Genomic DNA, 11,219 nt, shown 5'->3' on the forward strand with positions numbered 1-11,219 from the left:
TGATTCTGGTTAACAGGACTTTTTAGCATTCTGGTCAATTACGAGTTGGCAGTAACGCCGTTGATGGAATTACCGGTCCCGGCACAACCACCTCGGGAAATACCAGTGCTAGTAAAATCAGAAGTCTGCGAACGCCAGTTGGAAACTGTGATCACTGCCAGTGTTCTTTCTGGAATTCCGGCGCCTCTCTATCCCAGCTTCAATATGTTTTCCGCAACCACCCTCGCAATGCCAGCCCTTTCACCTCTCTTCACAGGTTCCATCCAACCCCACTTACCCCCTCTCCTCCCAGCCTCGTCATCTCCATCACCTGTCTACTGCCGTGGCAAAGGGACGTTTTCCCTTTTCTTTTTTCATGGTGGTGGCCATCGAGAGATTTGGCACGTGCAATTGGTGCAGAGCACTTTTCCTGTGAAAAAAAATTAACTATTAGCACCCAGGAGGGAGCCCCTGCGGTTCTTATAGGGAGAAAACTCTGCAATGGAAGGGGACAGGGTCAATAATAGCTGTAAACTCTCACAAGACCATGAATGCTCTCACACTTTCCTGCTCTCAGGCTGGCGGGCCATTATCGGCCCTGGCTGCCGCACCATTGCCAGGTTTGTGTAACTATATTATTTCTAATTGGCTCCACTTTGATGACTTTCATTTGGATTCTGACTTGATTATTGAGATCTAAAATAAGTGACTGGGGATCAGGTGTCCACTTATTCGCATGGATGACAACACAACCAACCTGTAATTCAGACATAAGTCATGACATCACAGATGGAGTACAGTTTATGATAGAGGTGGAACGTCACATTGTGGCAGCCCAAGGATCGTATAGTGGTTAGTACTCTGGTTGTGGCCGCAGCAACCTCGGTTCGAATCCGAGTCACGGCATTGCAGTGAGGCAATGTCACAGCAGTTGGGCAGATATTTTAGAATTTCCATTAATACATTGGCAATCTCTGTGGAGGACTGAAACTATTCGATATGTCCTGTTACTGTTATGAACCTTTTGTTTCTTTAATGCTCTTTGCACACTTTTTCATCGGGTGACTATTCAATGTATAATTAAGAGCGCATTATGTGGCGACATTTGCAGTAAAGCCATTAGTACTTAAAACATTATAACACTGCCATTTACGTCAGTGACTACTAGCTTAATTAAGATATATGTATTGCAGAGACAGTATTTCCCAGTTGCAAATGGGAATAAAAACAACATCCGCGAGGGATTGAATCAATGACATTTAACTGATGTTGCCAATGGAGCGCGTTACAGAGAGCGCGAGGTCCCGCCTTTACAGTCATACGCTGATGATAATACAGATGTTTAAATAAACAGGCATATCTGTGGACTTGTGGTCTTTCTACATTGGGACTCATAGTCTAGTCCTAGGCTATTGTAGGCACTGGCGTATCTTTGAGTGGAATGAGAGGCATTCTGTAGTCGCGTGAAAGGACCTTTCAAGTCAATCTGACCTGTATTGTCCTGTGAAAAAAAGCGTTCTTAGACACAGTGAGGAGTTTTTGGGGATAATGGGAAAATCATTTCCAAGTAAAGGCCAGGAATTTCTTAGTCCAATCATGAGGTGTGCTAGGCTTTTTTAGACTGTGGCGGAAAGAGAGAGAGTATAACAGTCATTATAAATAAAGGGTCAAGGAAGTGACAGTTTATGGAAGGAACAATCTGCACATAGTTTTAGAATGTGGTCAGGAGAAGGTCAATGTCCATACACATATGAATCATTAGAAGGTAGACATTATGCATGCACATATATTTATTTATTTTGTATTGTAATTGGGGTGTTGGGGGGGATAAAATAGCACGCCCAATGTAGAAACGTGCTTTCCATAGCACCTTGCAGGTGGCCGACAGGTCAAAGAGAACAAGAAGTTACACATGTTGGAGGTGAGGGAGAGACAGGGAGGAGATACGATCCTTGTATGAAGCCGAGAGAATGAGGAGGCATGAACATGCTCTGATTACTTACCGTAATCTTCATTACTCCTAGTCCAACTCTTCCTCATCACATTACTTACCTCATGAGGCCCTGCCTCCAACACAGGATCTTCTTTTATTTATTTTATTCGCTATAACTCCTCCCCCACAACCCTGTCACTCAGTTTCATATTACCAAGCCGGAGCACGGGACCTTCCCCGGAGGGAGGGAGAGGAGGGTCGTCAGTACTGTGAAGAGGAAGAGTAGGACTAGGAGAATTGAAGATTACCGTAAGTAATCAGAGCATTACCTCCACGTCCACTCTTCCTCATCCCAGTACTTACCTCATGAGGTATAGCAAAGCAGCAATGGGGAAAAGGTCCCAATTAGACACAGAGCCAAAAACAGTGCAGAAACACACACCTTTAATAACTCCGATTCACATCCCCACAGACAAAACCCCAACCCCGAAGGAACCAACCCCTGAGGGGGAGACATTCAACCTATAGTGGTTGATGAAAGTGCTTTGATCAGCCCAGGTGGCAGCCCTAGAAATCTCCTGCAGAGAAACTCCCCTAGCACTGGCCCAGGAAGCCGCCAAACCCCTGGTGGACCGCCCCTGAATGTGCGCAGGCACAGGCAGGCCAGAAGCCACATAGGCCATGGAGACCACAGCACGGATCCACCGGCTAATGGACACCACAGATGCCTTACGCCCAGCACCAGCCGGGCCAAAAGTAATCAGAAGAGTATCAGAGTGGCGGAAAGGGGCAGTCCTAGCCAAATACTCCAACACTGCCCACCGAACATCAATGGTATGCCAAGCCACTTCCTCAGGTGGTTGTGGATCCTGAAAAAGGCAGGGCGAACCAGATCCTGAGAGGTGTTAAACCGAGAAACAACTTTAGGGAGAAACTTCGGATCACATCTCAGCACCACCGAGTCCAGCAGTGCCCTCAGGAAAGAGGGGTGACATAACAGAGCCCCAATCTCCCAAGCCTACGAGCAGAAGTGATGGCAATGAGAAAGGCAGTCTTTAGCGTCAGATGTTTTATATCAATCTCGGAAATGGGCTCAATAGGAGGCCCTTGAAGGAACCGTAAGATAAGAGGAAGATGCCAAGGGTGAAGTCCCTTATAAGGACAAGGATGAGAAGAAGAAAAACCCCAGAACAACTTCCCCACTAACACCTCCCCATCCAAGTGACCATCAGAGTCCCCCAAAAGGAATTCAATGGAGGCCCACTGAGAGCGAAGCGAGGAAACTGATAGGCCCTTGTCAAACCCCTCCTGGAGGAATTGAAGGATAGCGGGGAGGCCAGAACGTAGTGGAGGGATACCAGACCACCCACACCAGTCCCGGAAATGGCTCCAATGCCTGCTGTATGCCTTCTGAGTGGAGAGTCTAAGAGCATTCATTATGGACTCGACAACAGGACCAGAGAATCCCTGAGACATCAGCCTAGCCCGTGCAATTACCACACTGCCCATTATCTAGCGGACCCTCAACCACAGATCCCTTTGAAGGGGACAAGGCCACTTCGGAGCCAATCAAGGCTCCTGGGACCGAAGCTCCAACAGAGAGGGGAACCAATTCCGACAGGGCCAGAACGGAGCCAACCAAAATACAGTCACACTGGACACTCTGATGTGCTGAACCACCCAGGGCAGAAGGGGAATAGGGGGAAACGCATAAAGGAGACCCCAAGGCCATTGTACAGAGAGGGCGTCCACCCCCCCAAACCCCTTCGCTGGGAAACCGAAAGCAGAAGAGGGGAACCATCACTGAGTCCGGAGATGCAAACAGGTCTAGAACAGGGGTCCCGAATCTGACACAGATGTCCGCAAAGACCCAGGCCGACAGGACCAGTTTCACAGAGGAGGGAAACCAGCGGCTGAGAAGATCTGCATGAAGATTGTCCACCCCCCTGATATGCGAGACCACCAGAGACACCAGATGCGATTCCCCCCAAGCGCCTATCTGAGCTGCCAGGGAATTCAAGGTGCTGGCCAGAACCCCCTTGGCAATTGACATAAGCCAAGGCCGTTGTATTGTCCGCCTGGACCAAAACCGCCTAGCCTACTAGCATGGTTATGGCGGAGGAGTTATAAGGATAAAAGAAATAAAAGAAGGACCTGTGTCGGAGGCAGGGGCATCATGAGTTAAGTACTGTGACGAGGAAGGGTAGGACTGGGAGCAATGAAGATTACCGGTAAGTAATCCGAGCATGATTCAACATACCTTTTGGAGACTCAGCACCCAACAAATCTCCCCATGCATAAAAAGTGTCAGCCTATTAATTGTTTGTCTTTTCTGTGAAACAACGGAGGTTCATAAGTGAACCGGACAATATATCAGGGAAAAGAACTGCATTAGGAAAAACAAGCATGGATCACTTTTAGAGGAGACATCAGCACTAGAGAGCATACACAGCTCCCAACGACAGAAATGATCCTGTGCTGTTCCACAGAATGGAATTGAAAATGAAAGGAATGAAACACACTGTGAATTTAGTTTTGAGAATGGGACAAACTTTAGCAAACAAACCCAAAGCAACAGAGGTAATGAACTGCGGCATTTATTTATTTATTTACACATTTATGAAGCGCGCCAAGGAGAGAAAAGGAGATCCATTGTGTAAAAGCTTGGAGCCAGGCTATATGGCTGTGGCTACATGCAGCTTCCTGTCCCTTAAACTGTGCGGCTCTGGCGGATGACAATGAGGAGGGTCCCTGCGAGGTGGGTTCGGGAGGTGCGTATCAGACACTTCATCTGCCCCAGCTGGACATCCTTTACACCGCCCCTTTCTGTTTATTAGAGCTGCACTATCGTCACCGTGTATTCATTTATACTACAGTGGTAATTATGTACTGTAGAGGGTAAGAGTTCAAATAGAGCCGGAGACCAGTCTATGCGTGAGTCAGATGGGTATAGAGGGTGTATGAGTAACAGTGGCCCAGGGGGCTGCTGGGGGCAGGCACGGATGGTGGCATCATGTGGGAATCTCTGAGGCTGCTTTGGCGATGTTTGCTGGCAAGAGGGTAGGCTTTACCTGCCTGCCGCATTAAAATAACCCAGAAAAGCGCTCTCCTCCAAAGTTTTTGGAAGAGATCAAAAAGCAGGAGTATTACTCTGGTGACACTCTAGAGTATTCCTCACCGCCCTGTATGATATGGATTTCACCACATCACCTGCTCGGGATTCTTCCATGAAGTCTTCAAATTAAGACCAGAGTAGGCTTTGATATGGACTAAATAGTTCCAATCCTTGCAAGGAAGAAAGGACAGAAGCACTCAATAGCAAGTATCGCGTAGAAAAAAAAACACATAAAAAGTAACAGCTACTTACTTTACAGTAACTTATTAGACTCCGACGTGTATCAAAGCATCGACCTCGTGGCGCAACGGTAGCGCGTCTGACTCCAGATCAGAAGGTTGCGTGTTCAAATCACGTCGGGGTCAATTTGCTTTTTTCTCTTTCAAAAGTAACGATTGCAGGTTTGTTAGCTTCCGAGCTGTCTTTAAAATCAATCGTGTTAAGCGTTTTCTAGAAGTTCAATTTTTAAAATATGTTTTTAGAACACCCAGGTCAATGTATTCTTATTTTCTGCTAAAAAATCAAAATGTCGTGGTATTTGCAGAGAAACACTAGTAGTCTGCTGTTTTACAGGCCAAATGTTATGACCTTCCACCGATTAGTCACAGACAGCACATTGCAAACCCACATACCGCGTTTACCTGCATTGCTAAAAAAAAAACTGTACACCTTAAGGGCTGCCTCTTAAAGTTGCAACTACCCCATCATTATGATGGCTGTGTATGCTGTACTGCAGACTACCACCCGCTAGAAACCAAGGGTGGCAAAGTTTTGTTCTAACAAATGATCACTCAGTGTTAAGACAACCCACGCAGGCAGTGTTTGCAGATGCCAAATAACCGAGCAAATAAAACTACAATTTTCAGGATGTAAATATTTTCGTTTCAAGAGATGACTCATCGCTGTAATGCAGTGGTATTCAAACTGTGGGTCGCGACCCCCTAGGGGTCCGCGGGTGCATCCCAGGGGGGCCCTGAGAGCTCAGCATGAAAAAAGATTTTTTTTTTTTTTTTTAGATTGGAAGAAATGGGCAGGGGTGGCCCACATGGGCGGGCTGAAGCATGAAACTGTCTCAGGCAACAATGAAAAAGTGGCCCACAGTTGTAAATGGATATTCATTCCTTTAGTCACAGACTGGGCCTCATTACTACTATGGCGGACCAGTAACAACGGTGCTGGTAAGCTACCGGCACCGTTGCTACCGTTCCGCCATAGTAAGAGTTGTGCTCGTGGGTGCTTGACAGCCCCCGCCAGGTCTGACCTCAGCTCGTCGGATGCACCGGCACCGTTATTAACGGTGCCGGTGCATCCGAGCTCCCCCTTCCCATTTGAGCCATATGGGGCTCAAATGGGAATGGGGATCTACCGGCACCTTCGAAAGGGCAATTATCATGTCCGCCTAACTCGGCATGACCTAGTAATTGCCCATTCGCGGGTGCCAGACCCGGATGCAACTCCAGTGGCAGCCGTGCCGGTTTTACCGGCACAGCTACCGCCAGAGTAGTTATGAAGCCCACTGTTTCAATAGTACCCAAAGGGGTGCTTTGTGTTAAAATGTAAGTAAATTGTGATATATTCAGCAACAATGGTCAACATTACTAACTGCATAGTGGACCCTCACCCATTATGGAGGAGCTAAGGAGCCAGCCCAGTGAAACAGTGAGCACTCCCTCAGCTGCTTTATCCAGCTAATGGAGTGCTCCTGGGCTGGCTGAACTGTCAAAGGGAAACACTGTTTCCCTTTGACAGTTCAGTTTAGTTCCCCAGTCGCACATGCTCACTGAGCCATGCAAGTGCTGGGGCGTTTTGCTTCGCCAGCATTGCATAGCTCATTGGAAATGCTGGCTGGGGCACTGCATGTCTGTATGTCCGAGGGGGAGCTCCTGCGCCTCCTCGCACATACGGACAGAGCAGCTGGAGCAGCACCCACACACAGGCCAATGCAGAAGGTACGTTTATGTTCATTGTTTTTATTTAAACATGTGTATGGATGCGTTATGAGTGAATGTATGGTGATGGATGCTCATGTGAATGATAGAGTGATTGCTGTATGAATGTGCAGCGCCTTGCATATACACATAATCATGTTCATTGTGTTAGGACCAGTGGGGCCCAGGGGACAGGGATGGTATCTTTTTACCGGACATCTATCATTCAAAACCCTCTGCCTTGTCCACAAGGCTTTCTGGGGCCTCGGTCCAAAATACCTTCAGCTATTCCTCCGCAAATACCTCCCCTCTCGAGCTCTTCACTCCTCTACCTCCAACTCCCTCAGGGTCAGTCGTTTATCAAAGAAACGAGCTGGGGGTAGATCTCCGTCTTCGGCTGGGGCCTCCCTCTGGAACAGCGCCCTGCCACTCTAAAACTTGAGGAGAACCATCTTTCTTCCTGCACTTATCAGACCTACCCTGTCTGCTGCCTTAAATGTAGCACTTGCAAATTGCTGGCTGCACTACCACTGTTTGTTGCCTTTATTATTTATTTATTGTTATTTATCTGTTTCTCCTCTGCTTCGCACTTTCCACTTCTCCCCCCTTCCATGCACTTTTCCCCTCACACTTGCACGTTCTCAATGTCACTGGGCCTAGTAAGATCGCTGTTTTATTCTCCTCTGTTCCCCTCCCTTGCCTTGTCACGCTCTGAAACACTTGTGTACGAGTGCGATAGAAATAAAATATCAATGCCTGCCCCCTGGACTCCCAGCAACAATTGCAAACTGTTTGGCTATTTACCCATTTTTTGGTAAAAGTATGCTCTACAATGCAACATTTTAACCTATTATTTAAAAAAAAATTCACAGGGGGAAACCCCCCCGAACCTACCCTTAATGCCCCTCCACTTAAAAAAGATTCACCAGCCGCCACTGGCCCTCAGACTGTGTTGGGAACGGGATGGGGGAACCGAGGGACTATGGTGGGAGCACAATGGGCGGGAACCATGGGATAGTGATGGGAGCAGAGTGGGGAGAGCCCTGGGTGTGTGATGGGGTGGGGAGAGACCAGCGACTGGGTAGGAGTGGGATGAGGGAGCCCAGCGACTTTGATGGGAGCAGGTGACGGCGCGCAATATATACTGTCCATTTGGCATTTCTGGGGGGTCTCGACCTGCCCAAATTTTGCTCAGGGGGGCCCTGGCCAAAAAAGTTTGAAGACCACTGCTGTAATGCCTTCTTACGACACTAGATGTCAATTCAGCGGCCAAAAGTTGCTAAGAGGTTACATTTGACAAAGGCTAGAGTAAAGGTAAGTCATTTGCGGGTTGCACAAGTAGGGTATGATGACAGCCTTAACCCACAACTGGTTCAATGCGCAGTTGAATAAAGGGAGCCTGTGCCAGTCAGTTGCGGCCGGGACTCCGTAGTAACCAGACCTGGGTGTTCCTCCAGGTACCGGGCGGGGTGGGCCTCAATACAGAGGGAACCTGGGCTGCATTATACTATTTAACACTGGCGACAAGGTCCCATCTGAGTGGGGAGAGAATTGGATTTGGGATCTAAGGCTCGATTTCGGAACGTTCTGTTTCGCGGCACCCACTAGACGCGTTAACCGCGTGTTAAACGAGCGACTGCCATTTTGTGTGTGCATTAACGGTAGCGCCCCCTCACGGGGTGCTTGTGCGCTGTTTTGGTCAATTTTTGGACCCTTCACAGCTGTTTCATGCAAATAGCTGGTCTTCTATGGACTATTTTCATGTTTCTTTGGACTTTCTTGAGCGTGGGCACCGAGAGAGGTGCTTAGTAGACTTTCTCCAGATTTTTACAGCCATCTTCATGGGAAGCCCTGTTTTTGGTGGACATTTATGGGTGTTTGATGCGTGGATTGGCATGTGGAAGGCTGCACTTGCGCTGTCTTCCTGCTGCAGGTTCTAAGCTTGGACAGTGATCTCATCTTTACCCACCTCTACACATAGCTTGCCTGGAAGCTTGTATCGTACCTTGCCCTCGCTGGGAGGGTCATTTTTCTGGCGCCATCGCCCTGGAGCATTTCAATGAAGGGTGAGCCCGCCTCGCACTGGACCTGTGCGGACAACTACGCTGCTGGTGCTGACTTGCAGCTTCTGGATACATGAGAGGTGCCTGCGCGGTTGGCAGCCATGGGTGACAACGATGATGCTCACAGGGGGGCAGCTCCACCTGTTCTCGGGGCACAGCCCCCTGTCAGACCCGTTCCCTGACAACAAGGCACATTGGGACCCATGCAGGAATTCGACATGTCTGGCCCTCCATCGAAACTGGGCCCAAAGTGGCTCATGTGGGTCAAGAAGTTGGAGATGTACTTCAGGGCCACCAGTGAGACGGAGGATGATGCGAAACTGGCAACCCTTCTGTATGCTGCCGGTTCTGAAGTCCATCAGATCTATGAATCGCTGAACGCTACTGCTGGAACGTGCCAGGCTACCAACAATGCCCTCAAAGAATATTTTCTTCCCCTGGCCATCCAGGACTTGGACCGGTTTGTGATGTGTGGGGAGAAGCAGCATGAGGATGAGTCACTAGACAGTTTCTGCGGGAGACTGTGACACCTGGCAAGCATGTGCCAGTGGGAAAATGAGGAGGGGATGGTCAGAAATCAGCTAATTCAGGGTTGCAGCTCAGGTAAATTACGATGCCAAGTGCTCTGTGAACCTGGGCTCAATCTGACACAAATCGTGGACATGGGGAGAGCGTATAAACTGACTGACAGTCAGGGCTCTAGAATGGATGCAGCGGTCAAGCCCGGGAGGAGTGAGGAGGCCTACGCCATCGGGCGTACTGTGAACTCTGGGCCCAAGCGCCCAAGATGGACCCAAAGGAAATCTGAGCCTCTGCAGAAGGGTGCTGTGCCACAACAGTGTCAGAAGTGTGGGTATGACCTCCCTCATTCTGGCGATTGCCCAGCAAAGACGAGGGTGTGCGGGCAGTGCAGTACCGCTGGCCATTTTGCCAGGATGTGCTGGGCGGCTAACCCAGTGGCTGTCTCGAGGGGCCAGAGTAGGTCCAACAGTGGAGGCCCACGCAAGCAGAAGAGTGTGGCCGCCGTCGAACAGGTTCTCAAAGAGCTGGATATCGCTGAGGAAGAAGAGGAAGAGGTTTTATTCATCTCGAATATTGATGCCATCTCGAAGAAGCGCCGACAGCCCATTTGTGAGGTCAACATATGTGAGACTCCTACCCCAGTTCTCATAGACACGGATGCGTCAGTGTGTGTGATGGCCTTGCAACACTTTGAGGCACTGCCAGGACCACCAGCATTGGCCGAGACCAAGGCCAAAATATACTCTTTTGTGGGAGACCATCCACTTCTTCACAACATCCGTCAAGCATGTCAACCGATCCATCAAGGCCAGATTCTTTGTGACCGACGTAAACCCACACTCTCTGCTGAGCTGTGCAGTGTCAGAAGACCTGGATATAGTGTACTTTGGGCTGGCCCTATACCAGTCGGACATCCATGGCCTCACCGAGCGGTTCACAGAAATGTTTGAGGGAGTAGGCAGGCTAAAAGGAGAACCGATACCCCTGCAGATTGATGAATCGGTGAGGCCAACAGCACTGAAACACTGACGCATTCCTTTCCATCTAAGGGCCCAGGTGGAACAAGAGCTTCAGAATCACATAGACCTGGACATCATTAAGAGGGTGGAGGACCCTACACCGTGGGTGTCTCCCATAGTCATGGCGTTGAAACCCAAGCAGCCAGGGGTGGTGCGCATTTGCGTGGGCATGAGCCTGCCCAACCTGGCCATCAAAAGGGAACGACACCTGACGCCAACGCTGGACAATGTGGTGGGGGAGCTGCAGGGTGCCAAGATATTCTCAAAATTAGACCTGCGCCCAGGTTACCACCACCTAGAATTACATCCTGACTCACGGTATATCTTCACCTTCACTACTCACAATGGCCTGTATCAATACAAGAGACTGAGTTTTGGAATATCCTCAGCCACAGAGGTGTTTCAAAATGTCATCAGGGGTGCCCTTGCCGGACTGGCAGGGGTGATCAACCTGAGCGACGACATCTCAGTATATCTCAGACTAACCTTGCATCACGAGAAATGTGAATTCTTGAAGAAGAGTATTGAATTCATCTTTCACGCAGAGAGGATAGCACCAGACCCACAAAAGGTTAAGGACATTCGAGAGGCCAAGGCCAACATGCACTCCCTCCGAGGTGTGCAGCTTCCTGGGGATGGTCAACTACTGCGGGAGGTTCA

General features: G+C 49.2%; 1 non-coding gene across 1 annotated transcript; it reads left to right on the top strand.

Moving 5' to 3' along the window:
• The first annotated feature begins 5,320 nt into the window (after positions 1 to 5,320).
• Positions 5,321 to 5,392, top strand: TRNAW-CCA (transfer RNA tryptophan (anticodon CCA)). The gene has a single exon. It is a non-coding gene; the product is annotated as a tRNA-Trp (tRNA).
• Positions 5,393 to 11,219: the final 5,827 nt, after the last annotated feature.

This window comes from Ambystoma mexicanum, assembly GCF_040938575.1.
Source record: "Ambystoma mexicanum isolate Mex_15411 chromosome 12 unlocalized genomic scaffold, UKY_AmexF1_1 Mex_chr12_unloc.2, whole genome shotgun sequence".
In the NCBI taxonomy this organism is placed as follows: Eukaryota; Metazoa; Chordata; class Amphibia; order Caudata; family Ambystomatidae; genus Ambystoma; species Ambystoma mexicanum.